Below are 13230 nucleotides of genomic sequence, written 5' to 3'. Positions count from 1 at the left end.
CGAAGCCGGTGCTGAACAGATAACACCCGTCGTCTTTCTCTTTCGTACAGTCTTGCAGCTCGTTCGCTTTTGCCCCAGTTGCTGGTTCGATTCTGCTTTGGATCTCGTGCACGCGCACTGCCCGCCCCAGTGAAGAAACGTTTCGGCCGCGTGCGCCAGAAGACCGCTGCACAGTCTGCCTTCGGCATATGGACGAGAGATTCCCAGTATATACGGTAAGTCTTTATTTTTCTTTCTTTCTAAAGGCTCGTAAGAATGAGGCTTTAATGTTACGTGAAGAATGATTCTTTCTCGGTCAGCTGCTCAGTTTGTTTTTTGGTGCTGTGCGTTTAAAACGCAGTTTGCGACGTGTCTGTTGCCAACCTTTCACCGACCGCGCCTAAAGATAAGCGGAACCGTCGTGGATTCCCCATTTGACTCATATTTGAATGAGCATACATTTTATTTCTGTCTCTCTGTCTCTGTCAATCTCTTTTCCTCTCACTCTCGGTCGCTTTCTCTCTCGCTCGCTCATTTTCGCTCTCGCTCTCTCTCTCTCTCTCTCTCTGTGCCCCCCTTCTCTCTGTCGTTCCCTCTCTCTCACTCTTTTACCCTCATCTTTACTCTCTTCATTCTCTCTAATTTTCTCTCTCTTTGTTGCTCCCTCTCCCCATTGCTTCCTCCTTTGCTCCCTTATTTTTCTCTATTACCCTCTCTTTCTCTCTATTTCTCTCTTTCTCCCCCTCCCTCTTTTCTATCTCTCTAACTGTCTTTTGTTCTCTCCACTCTCTTAAATTTTCTCTCTCTTTGGTGATTGTTGTTTTTTTCTCTCCCTTCCTCCCCCTTGCCCTCCCTCTCCCTCTGTCTCTCTCTCCCTCTCTCTCCCTCTCTCTCCCTCTCTCCCTCTCTATCTGTCTTTTTATTTTACTCTCTTTCACTCTTTCCCTCTCGTTGTTGTTGTCCCTTTCTCTCCTTTGCTCGCTCCTTTGCTTACCCCTTTTCTCTATTTTCTCTTTCTCTCTCCCTCCCTCTCTCTCTCTCTCTCTCTCTTTCTCCCTTTGTCTTTCTCTCTCTCTCTCTCTCCCCCTCTCTCTCTCTCTGTCTCTCTATTTCTTTCTCTCTCCCCCCTTGGGCAAGATACTGAATCCCTAATGGCCCCGGTAAGCAGGTAGTTGCCTTGCATGGCTGACGCTGCTATCGGTGTGTGAGTGTGTGTAATTGGGTAAGTTTGAAGCACGTTGTAAAGCACTTTGGGAAATCCTTAGTGACTTGAAAAGCGCTATATAAATGCAGACTACTATTTCTCTCTTGCGCTCATCATGTTTCTCTTCCTCCTTCTCTTTCTAGCCTCCTCTTCTTGCTCTCTCCCTCCCCCCCCCCTCTCTCTCACTTCCTCCTGCCCCCCATACACGCATCTTTCCCTTTCTTTTTCTTGCCCTGTGCGTGGGTTCTCTGTCTAGATCAAAGTAAGACAAATGTTGCAATACCACTCATGTATTTTGTGTGTAGGTAGGCCGCATGATTGAACGGGGTTCGGAAAAAATAACTATTGAAAAAATCTGATGATTTGGAACAGAAACATTCCTCCCTTTATTCAACCTTAACAATATGAGGTGTAGAGGGATGCTGCTGGAAATGTCAATTTTCCTGTGGGGATGAATAAAGTATCTATCTATCTATCTGTCTATCTATCTATCTATCTATCTATCTATCTATCTATCTATCTATCTATCTATCTATCTATCTATCTATCTATCTATCTATCTATCTATCTATCTATCTATCTATCTATCTATCTATCTATCTATCTATCTATCTATCTATCTATCTATCTATCTATCTATCTATCTATCTATCTATCTATCTATCTATCTATCTATCTATCTATCTATCTATCTATCTATCTATCTATCTATCTATCTATCTATCTATCTATCTATCTATCTATCTGTACATCTGTCTGTCCGTCAATCCGTTTGGCCGCCTGTCTGTCCATCTATCTATGTGTCTCTCAGTATGTCCGTCTACTTGTCCGTCTGTCTGTCTGTCTATTTGTCCATCTGTCTGTCCAGCTATCTATTTCTCCATCTGTCTATTCGTCTGTCTATCCGTCCATCTCAATGTCTTTCTGTCTTTTTGTCTCTCTGTCTATTAATCTTTCTGTCTGTCTGTCTGTCTGTCTGTCTGTCTGTCTGTCTCACTATATGGCGGTATCTCTTTCTCTCTCTTGTTGTCTGTCTGTCTCTCTCTCTTTCTCTGTTTATCTTTCTCTGTCTCTCTTTATATATCTCTGTCTATCTCTGTTTATCTTTCTTTCTTTCTTTCTTTCTTTCTTTCCTTCTTTCTTTCTTTCTTTCTTTCTTTCTTTCTTTCTTTCTTTCTTTCTTTCTTTCTACCCTACTCGAGATATTCGTTAAGGTCTTAACAATGTGTAAAATGTCCACTAATTTTCAAGACCGGGACAACATTCCACGCGTAAAAACAATCAAATCTATCTATGTAGAGAAAACAAAACAAATTACCGATGATGTGGTCTGTAAATGTCATGAACCAGAACAGGATCAGGACCCAAACGCGTGACGTTCTCACACAACGTTTTTATTTTACGGGAAATGGGGAGTCATGCACGTTAGGCAGCGGTCTGGTGTGGAAAGACAGGAAGCCAGAGACCGACGAGATCGATTTCAATTGCCAGAGTTGATATCGGACAGGACGGGACAGACAGGATAGATAATGAATCAGGATATTGAAAATAAACAGGACAAACTAGACGGGAACGAAAACTGGAGAAAATAATAAACAGGACAAAAATAGACAGAAACTAAACTGAAAACCGATATTAAACAGGACAAAATAAACGGGAACAATACCGTACAGGAAATACCAACAAGGACAGGACCGCGTCGAAAGCCAGAAGGGGACAGAAGTTCATTGACGGACTGACAAAGTAAGAGAGAGCGCACTGAGGTTAAAAAGTCGTAAAGCAAATCTGTTAATGAGCCGCAGCTGGTGCCACACGGGCGGGGCCAATTGGGCCCCATGGCAACCGTGACAGTAAAACTCTTTCAGCATCTTTGAATTCTATGATGCAAGGAAGGCTGTAAAGCAGGGGTCTCAAACTTGCTTGCATGAACCAATTGCGGCTCACAGCATGATAGTTGGAGACCCCTGCCTTAGTATGAAGGTTTGAAGGGACAGTGTATATTATTTAATTTTATTCATTTATGTCTATCTATACCTTATTCATATCCCTCAAGAGGGCTGACCGACAGCAAGACAAACATCTACAAAAACAAAGAAAACTAAAATGGGGAAAAAGTAGCGAAAAACACACACAAAATGTTTTGGACCCTGGCCAACCCAAATGCCCAAACACCCAAATTAGGGGCCGGTCACACAGCCGTTTTGCGGCTGAATCACGGCTAAACAATTTTTTGCCCGTGGTTGCCCGGGATGGAAAATGCGCAAAATTGGCCAACCCGCTGTTCATCGGTGGTATGCCCGCAAAACAGACGCCGGCGACTGTTCCGCTTCCTCATCGCGTCATTTCTGCGTCATTTTCTCGTGTGGACCACGGGTATAAAAGCTCCCAAATCGGACTCCTACGCAAAATCCCCCCGCGTGAACGCGCATTCTGCTGCGATCGCTTTTGTTGGAAGCGTGCATTGACGTTGGTGACTTTTTCATCCGCGTTAAAAAACGCATTTTGTAGAATACGATCGCACTTTATTGTTTAAATAAACGCGTTATATAGACTAGGATCTCCCAATTGTTATAATTAGCTCGCTTTATAGTTTTAATAAGCGTTTTATATAGAATACGATCGCTTTCGTTGGAAGCGCAGCAGAATGCGCGTTCACGCGAGGGGGGGAGGATTTACCGTTCGATTACGTTCACAACAAAAACAAAGACGGAATGGTTTAAGTTGTATTACATTTCCAACAAATGCAAGACGAAGTGGTTTTGGTTATATGTTCGCCATTACATTCCCTAAAAGTGAGATAAAACGAGGTAAAAGTGGTTGTAGTAGCGAGGGGATGCAAATCTCGGCACCGGGCTGTAGAAATCATGTTAAGCACCGCTGTATCTCGTCTGAATGGCGATCTCAATGCGTCCAATAGCGTCCGCCTCAAAGGCAGAAATTTCTGGCCATGATTCAGCCGCAAATGTCTGTGTGACCGGCCCCTTAGTTAAACACCTCGGCACCGAAGTTGGTCATGCTTTCGTCCCACCAGATAAAACGGGACACAAAAAATGGCCATGTCAGGGTGACACAACACACTCTTCTGTTTCAAACACATGTGAGGAATATTTCTAGCACAGCTTTCTTCCATCTTCGCAACATTGCTAAAATTCGTCCTAGGCTGTCTCAGTCAGATGCGGAGATTATAATTCACGCATTTGTTACCTCCCGTCTCGATTACTGTAATGCATTACTCTCCGGTCTCCCGAAGTCCAAAATCAAGAGCCTTCAGCTGGTACAAAATGCTGCAGCGAGGCTTTTAACTAAAACAAGAAAGTTTGATCACATTACCCCAATTTTAGCTAACCTGCATTGGCTTCCTTTTAGCTTAAGATGTGATTTTAAGGTTCTGTTGGTATTATACAAAAGCATACATGGACTTGCTCCCTCATATCTTTCAGATTTAATTTCCTCCTATGTTCCGGTCCGGAGCCTTCGCTCTGAAAACGCTGGTCTACTAGTAATCCCAAGAGCCAAAAAGAGATCCGCAAGTGTGAGAGCGTTCTCCATCCGGGACCCGGTGCTGTGGAATGCTCTTCCCCCTGAGATTTGATCTGCAACCTCAGAACAATTGTTTAAATCTAAGCTTAAAACACACTTCTACTCTATAGCATATGAATAACCTATACTTTATGTTGACAATATCTGAGTATTATTTGCCCTCATGTAGGTTAATAGTCTGCAATAATCGTTTGCAATAGTCTTTGATCCGTGCAGCCCTTTGAGACTCTTTGGGATTATGGGCTATACAACAAATAAACATGACTTGAAACATGACGACAGATTTCACTGGTTTACCCCTGCTGCATCAATCCGGTTTCCCTGCCCATCCCTTAGAACGCGTCCAAACATCCCACTATCTTTTCACATCACCTCTCCATTTATTCCTATCACCAACAAGAGCTCTAGCTTCCACTGTATTTAGACCTCTTTCCTGCAGTGCACTCAAAACACCATCCATCCACATAACAGCATCTATATGTATCCAAAATGCAAAAACCTTGCGATAGGCCAGGCAAAAAATCATTTGAAGAAAATTTGTGCAGCTTAATACTATTGAGTTTCTGTAGTTTCAGTTCTTCCTTGTGATTTTTAGCACACATTTTCAGTTACACCTCACAATACAGTGACATATAGCGGTTAAATAATACACACTGTCCCTTTAATGTAAGTGCAGCACACACAAATCATGGATTTGTTTATGACTGATTGGTTCATTGTCACATTAGTTCTTAACGTTTATTTCATTTTTATATCTCAATGTGCGAAGAAACTTTATGAAGAATATTTGAGAACAGTGTAATGTTTTTATCCCATTTTTACAAGCTTTACCCAGACCATAGCTCCGTCGGCTCGCAAGTAAATTGAGTTTGAGACCCCTTGCTGTGACGGGACATTTAAAAATCGTGTTCCCAGCCACCTCAAAGCACCAGGGCAACCCTGAGACACGACCTCAGTGTGTGTTCCCATCTGTCATTTCTATGCGCTATCACGAGTGTTACTTGAATGTCTCTGTTGAAATGATAGCAACGCTATTCATAACCAAAGGCAGCAGTCTTCTTTGTACTCCAGAGGGTGTGAAAAAGTCAACAGACGTCAAAAATGCTTGTGTAGACATAACATCTTGGGTTAACAAAGTTGTCTTCCGGTGGGCTTGTCGAATGAATGAATGAATGAAAACTTTTTTCGAACATTAAAATCAACACAGGACAAAACCAATGCGTCAACAATAAAATAATGTTACATAACATGTTCGAAAAGGGGTAGTCAGAAGCAGATGCTTATTTTCCCTACCCCTTTAACTTCCCTATGAAATACATTTTACAAATCCTCTTCTCCTCTTGTGTCTAATATAACAAAATCTCATGGATATACTTATTACATAGGTCAGATATCAATAATTATCAATAATTACAATAATCACATATTTTATACACTAATCTTCGTAATACCCATCCCTCAACGTCATAATGCCACTAGTTACCAAACATCACTGCAGCACCAATGATAATGACAACAATGAAAATAATATTTATAATAACAATTATGATATAATAATAGCAACAATAACAACAAGTTAACCATAGTTTTAAACGCAGTATTTCTAATCTCACTCATATCCCATTTTCTTCATCCCTGTATTTCGCCAGTAATGTGTTTTTGTATTTAAATTTAAACATTTATCTCATGAAATGAAAATGAAATGATCTGCATTTATATAGCGTTTTTTTAGTCAATGACTTCCCAAATCGCTTTAGAATGTGCTCCACATTTCCCAATAGCGGCCTTGCAGCCATGTAAGGCGCTAACCTGCTTATTGGGGGTATTAAGGGTTCAGTGTCTTACCCAAGGACACTTCGACATGTAACACGGAGGAGCCGGGATTCGAACTGGGATCCCTTGATCCCAAGACGAGCGCTCTACCTCCTGAGCTACTGCCGCCTCATCTTGTAATTGATTCCAAAGTTTGACTCCACACACAGACACACACATACTTTTCCTGGTGGTTCACACTTTTGGGATTTTGAATTTACCACAGCCCCTCAAGTTGTTACTAATACTGATGTGTCATTCGCGAGCATGATGCCTGGATTCTTTGAAGTGGATGACAGGAACCGGCCCGCCACTTATCAAGAGCCGGCTCCCTTCGAAAAGTTTTTGTTATTTTTTTGCTTTTGTTATTTGTCAATATGCGTTTCTTTTGAGGATTCTGTGTTATTGATCTGAATTTGTTGAATTTTATATAATTGTAGATCCGAACATATCTTAATTTATAATTCACAATTAACTTTTCTTAACATAACTAATACACGGTTTATTCTTACATTTTAGAGTTTATTTGTTGTTGCACTGAAAGGTAAATATTTTTTACGTATATTGTGTTGTGTTTTTCAGGGATTCAGTGTTGCTTGACATTAAGGTTACTAGAATAAAAAGGTCAAAAGAGTACATTTTTTAAAAGTTTCATCATTTCACTGAAAAATAATATTTGGATATTTTGAAATAAACGCAATTATTATATTAGGGCACTGGTGTCAAACAGGCGGCCCGCCGGCCAGATCAGGCCGTCTAAGGGATTAAATCCGTCCCGCGAGACAACACTCAGAGAAGCGCAAGAGAAAAACAAGCTGCAGGTTGAAATATGTCAACTTGATGTTGCCAAAGCCAGGTGCCTCTCACAAAGACATTGTACTTGTATTTCTTTCTCTCTCTCTCTCTTTCCTTTCCACCCCTTTTCTCCCACTCTGTCTGTCTCTTTCACTCTCTGTGTCTCTCTTTTTCTCTTCCTTTGTTGCTCTTTGTCTCTTTCTCTTTGTGTCTTTTAATCTCTTTTGCTCTCACTTCCTTTTTTCCTTTTCTCTCTTTTCTCTTACTCTCTTCATACCCTTCATGCTTTCTTTTCTCTTTTCTCTCCTTCTGTCTTTCTATTTCTCTTTGGATTTCTTTCTTTCTCTCCCTTTCTTTTCCCCCTCTTTCACGACTTTTTATCTTTTGTTTCTCACGCTCTCTCCCTCTCTCTCTTTTTTTTTCTTTGTCCCGCCGTCTCTCATTTTCCCTCCCTCTTTCTTTATCTCTCTTTTTCTTTCTCTTTAATCTACTAGTCCGGCCCCCGACAGAATGTCTGTTCTATCGTGTGGCCCCCCGAGTTAAAATGAGTTTGACACCCCTGTATTAGGGTGTGAAAATTGATGCAATTATAAGTTAATAGTATAACGGATTTTTAGAAATTATTTGTCAAGTAATTTCACGTATAGTGTTACGGAATAATTGGGGAAATATTCATAAATGACACAACAAAAAAATAAGCTTTTGGGCGAGCCGGAATCCCCATCACTAGTTCCTTTGGATGTGATTTGGATCTTGTTTTGAAACATTAATCAGCTTTTGTTTTCTGCTCATTTCAAAAGTCTTTGTTAGCCTTTCAGTGATTTAATGTTGTAATTAAACTACATTAAGATTGCAATTAAAAGCCCTCAGCCAGTTACGCATTGTTTACTGCTAAATCCCATCTGAGGAGCTGAGTGACAGTTCATTATACTCAGGGTTGGGTAGGGTTACTTTAACTGGATTACTTTCAATTACATTTGGATTACTCCGATACCAAATATGCTAATAAAAGACAAAAGAAACTAAATATGAATAAAATTACTAAATTTTGTGCAGGCTTGGGGAGTAACGGAATACATGGAACGGCAAAAAATGATGTTGGCAAGCTGTTTGGATTTATTTTCATTTTGTTTCTGTCGCATTTTATGTTGGTTTGCCCGAGATCAAAGAGATCAAAGCCAGGAGAGAAAGCTTACCACGTGTTGTGAGTCATAATATAATATAATAATATATATTTAGTTTCTTTTGTCTTTTATTAGCATATTTGGTATTGGAGTAATCCAAAAGTAATTGAAAGTAATCCAGTTAAAGTAACCCTACCCAACCCTGATTATACTCATGGTAAAAAAGAAAAGATATGAGTATAAGTACATTGCATTGAAATTGTATAAGAACAAACATTGAAGCTATGGGAATAATGTGACCGCAGGTGGGAGAACAATGAGTCTCCAAAGATGTATTTTGTGGAGCTCAGTGACACCTGTTAGCATATGGGAGGGGCTGGCAACCCAAAATGTTCAAAGAGACATATTGGAGCAACAAAAAACTTGTTTAGAGCTAAAGAAAATGAAAAGCTTGATTTAAGCCTATGAGGAATTCAACAGATACTGCATCTATATTTTATTTCCCCTGAGGGATTTTTAATTACATTATTATGAATGTTTTGACGAACCTTTCTTGATTGGCGTGTTCTCTGAGAGCACAGAAATTAGTTGTCTTGATTGGATATCCAGTACTGTTTCTTCAGGGAGTTTGGAATGTTTTTACTCATGTTCGCCATCTCATGGCTTGTGTCATAATTGCAGCCTTTGTCAGCTTGTTCGTAATGCACGTGAAAGTACACAAATTTAAACTCTTGTTTCCATTTTTCTGGGGATTTGGGTGGGTATTTGGACTGCACTTGAATTTATCAGCAGGCCTTTTCTTAGATTCACTATTTTCATGTTTCACTAACAAATAGAAGAAAAAATGCAGGGACGGGGATAGAGCCACTACACACCCCACCCACCATTCCTCCTACCTAATCTGTTCTGCCCCAAATAGCTTTGCTAAAAATACAAATAAATGCAGATAAGTGTGGTGGAAAAAAAGCATAAAAGTTCTTTGAACTCGGTTGGGCACTGTTAACACATACTTATTAGAGGAAGTATTTAACTTTTAACTTTCTTAGGGACTCATGAAACAAGGCACCCCATTTTAAGTGATGTATTTTTTTTTTCTAATCATTTACATCGCTTCATAAACCATCCTGATAGACAAATGCCGCTCCTTGTTGTCATATTGAATATTTCTAACCTGTTGTTGTGCAAATTTCCAGTTTAGCTTAAACTTGTTGAGTTCATAGCAGAACATACTGAGCAGTTTGCGGTTAACGGACTCCAGGCCGTTCCCTGTAACGTCCGTTGAGACGAGATTGTGAGAGTCCGTTCCAGAATCGATTTTTCCCTTTTTGGAGGGGTTGCACAGCTTGCGTTTTCTATTGCAACCCAGGAGAAGTTCATGATTCACGAATCCCTTGACAGCAAGGGGTTCTGGGGGCACCACTTCCTGTGGTGTGTCTTGGGCAAGTACAGCCTGGCAGCACCCATCCTTCTCCAGGCGTCTTTTTGGGTAAGGGTTTACTCTCCCACATAAAACAGAAATCTCCGGATCTGACTTAGTTACAGCATCTTCAGTATCTGGTCATCGTAGTTTTTTGGACCTCGGCATTGGCGGGCAGCGTAGTGTGACTACACTGATGTTAGACCCTAAATCACTGGTGAAAAACTACTCGTCCATAGATCTGCAGGTTTAAAAAGACAATCACAGACAATATAATGTACTTAACGCAGTTTGAGTTATCTTGAGTGGTATTCTGATATTGGGCAGCACGGCGGCGCAGTGGTTAGCGCGTGTGCGGCACAGTTCTAAGGTCTGGGGAACCTCCTGTGTGGGTTCAAATCCAGCTTCCGGACTTCCTGTGCGGAGTTTGTATGTTCTCCCCGTGCTTGCGGGGGTTTCCTCCGGGCACTCCGGTTTCCTCCCACATTCCAAAGACATGCATTTCAGGTGGATTGGCCGGTCTAAATCGTCCCTAGGTGTGAATGAGCGAGTGTGTTGTCTGTCCCTGTGTGCCCTGCGATTGGTTGGCAACTAGTTCAGGGTGTCCCCTGCCCACTGCCCGATGATTGCTGGGATGGGCTCAAGCACCAAGCGACCCTACTGAGGATAAGCGGTGCAGTTAATGAGATGAGATGAGATTCTGATATTCTATCTTAGCCATGTTGGATTCCCTCTAACCTCGTTGCTAGTCTTACGGAAATATCACAGCATGCCACCTTTGTCATCTAGTGCTTCTGTCACGTCCTTCTGGAAAAATAGTTTGACGTTGCATTCACACATCCGTTTGAACTTGCTATTTTGGGATAATATGATCCCTTCAACACCTGACTTGACTTCTTCGCGAGTGTGACCAACTCTCGAGTTTGCGGATTGTTCCTCTTCAAAAATGCACAGGGTAGGGAAAAATGCCCTCCGTCAGTTTTAGCATAGAATAGATCAGACATACAGACACACTCAAAGCTTTTGGGATTATCTTATTCATTGGCTTGTCATCCTGAGCCTCTATTCAGTTGGACTACTCTTGACCACATCTGGTCATCACATTGTGTTATATACACAGCATATGACTCCAATGTCTCCTTCGGGTCCCCATAATAATTTTAAAGATGGACCCTAGCGAGGAATGTATGCTGTTACCCTCCTCCACAGCTTGTAAGTATTGTTGGGTACACACATACTGCTCCAGCCACTACATGATTACAGCATTTGACCTTTTTTTAGCCCAAATTGGACGTTGTAGGACTGATTACAGACAAAGTATGTATTAACATATACTTACCAAAGTCCTCCACCCTCCTGCTGTTTCTCTCTTTCATCTAATTCCGTACACTATGTTTGTACAAAGTATTAATATGTATATTACACTCATATATATAAAATATACAGATACACACACATATATATATATATATATATATATATATATATATATATATATATATATATATATATATATATATATATATATATATATATATATATATATATTTTATATATATGTAACCACGGTGTACCTATGCCACCAAAAGATCCACATTCACGCTGGACTGAATGATGAGGTTTTTATTACAGTTGCTGCAAGTGAATGAGTCACCACAACACATGGTAAGCTTCTCTGCTGGCTTTGAACTCTTTGATCTCGTTGACAGCTCGCTGTTAGACTGCCCAAAACATATCAAAGAGCTTTCTTTTCAATTTACATAAAATATATTTTAGAATATCAACCATCTCAATACATGTTTACATCCATTTTAACAAGATACTTTTAACAAGAGATCGTATAGTGTTTTTATTAACGTTTACAATGGATTCAACATATTTTTCAACCAATGTCATCCTTTTCATGTATATGAGAAAATAGAAATAATAACAATAATGAGTATAAAAACGGGTACAATTTACCTGCAAATGAATGGTGAGCTTCTCTGCTGGCTTTGATCTCTATAAGGGGAATTAACATTTTAGCACAACATGCAACGTCCAGCAAAACTAACATAAAAGGCGACAGAAACAAAACAAAAATAAATTCAAACAGCTTGACAACATCAATCACATTCCTGTGCATGTTGAGAGGTTTGTCAGCTGCGGTTTTAATGTTTAAAATTAACTTTTTTTTCGGAGCACCAAAAGATTCTGTCTTACCGTTGACAGCTCGTTGTAGACTGCCAAAAACCCCACCTTCCTGTCGCAAAGTCTAAAGCCAAACCAAACCTTACCACATACCAGCAGGTGGCACTGTTGGACTCATCATTGCAGGACACTTACACAAAAACTATACAACATATTTCAGCAGGAATTTCAATAAAACAAAAGTTATTATTACACCCGTTACATATATATATATATATATATATATATATATATATATATATATATATATATATATATATATATATATATATATATATATATATATATATATATATATATATATATATATATATATATATATATATATATATATATATTTGAACGTCAATATCTGACGATGTCACACTATTTCCTGTAGGAAATGTAACGTGGGATAGAGTGAAATTGGTATAGATTTGGAAATTCTCCCCAGGGGTAATCTCAGTGTGGGTTTTTTTGTGTTGTCAGATATTTTGGGATTTGTCCTGAAGTTCACTAGCTGTTTTCATGTTACATCATGTGAGTTGGGCCTCATTCTAATGACTCATAGTATGAAGCAGACAACCTAGACAAGGTCAGTTGCGTGCAGCAGACAGAGTCAAACGCTATATATACAGTCGTTTTAATGTAGAAACACAGCACAAATACTGTTTATCTTCCTCTCATTTCATCTGAAGCTGGACTATGGTAATGATGTGAAATCCAATGAGTGAGAGAGGCATCCATTGAACTAATGTTAATCCAGTCTGATGGTTGCAACAAATCAACATTGCATTTAAATTGGCAAAAGTTAGTTTGCTTCATCTTTTGAGAACGATGTTTTGAGCATCAGAAATCCCTTGTGGCTTTTAATTTAGAGTGATAACAAAGAAGAAAGCCATACAAATTCCACCTGGTAAAACCTCATCATTTTATAGGATTGATCAAATTATTATAGAAAATAAATTGCATTGCGTTTTAGAAAACTGCTACTGAATGAAATCTCTCTAATATGAAATTTCACACATACAAGGGGGGAGGTTTGGCCATGGCATTGGCGAGAACATCTGCACTTCAGCAGAATGGCGGGATTTAACGTCGATTGATCGACCTTTTTTTTTTTTAGGTAATCACATTATTTTGGCGGGGACAAATCCAGGATCGCTTGATATTGGTTGAGACATGCCCCT

General features: G+C 39.8%; 1 protein-coding gene across 1 annotated transcript in view; it reads left to right on the top strand.

The window, feature by feature from the left end:
• smpd3 (sphingomyelin phosphodiesterase 3) overlaps positions 1-13230 on the top strand; it is a 57848-nt gene continuing 44618 nt past the window's right edge. Inside the window, exon 1 of the mRNA XM_088339696.1 lies at positions 1-215. The gene's annotated coding sequence lies outside the window, so the exon portion shown is untranslated. The remainder of the gene's footprint in view (positions 216-13230) is intronic.

Source organism: Urocampus carinirostris, chromosome 7 (assembly GCF_059441175.1).
Source record: "Urocampus carinirostris isolate Australia breed hairy pipefish chromosome 7, RoL_Ucar_1.0, whole genome shotgun sequence".
Taxonomy (NCBI): Eukaryota; Metazoa; Chordata; class Actinopteri; order Syngnathiformes; family Syngnathidae; genus Urocampus; species Urocampus carinirostris.
The sequence above is the reverse complement of the archived record's forward strand: the minus strand, read 5'-3'. Positions and strand labels throughout refer to the sequence as shown.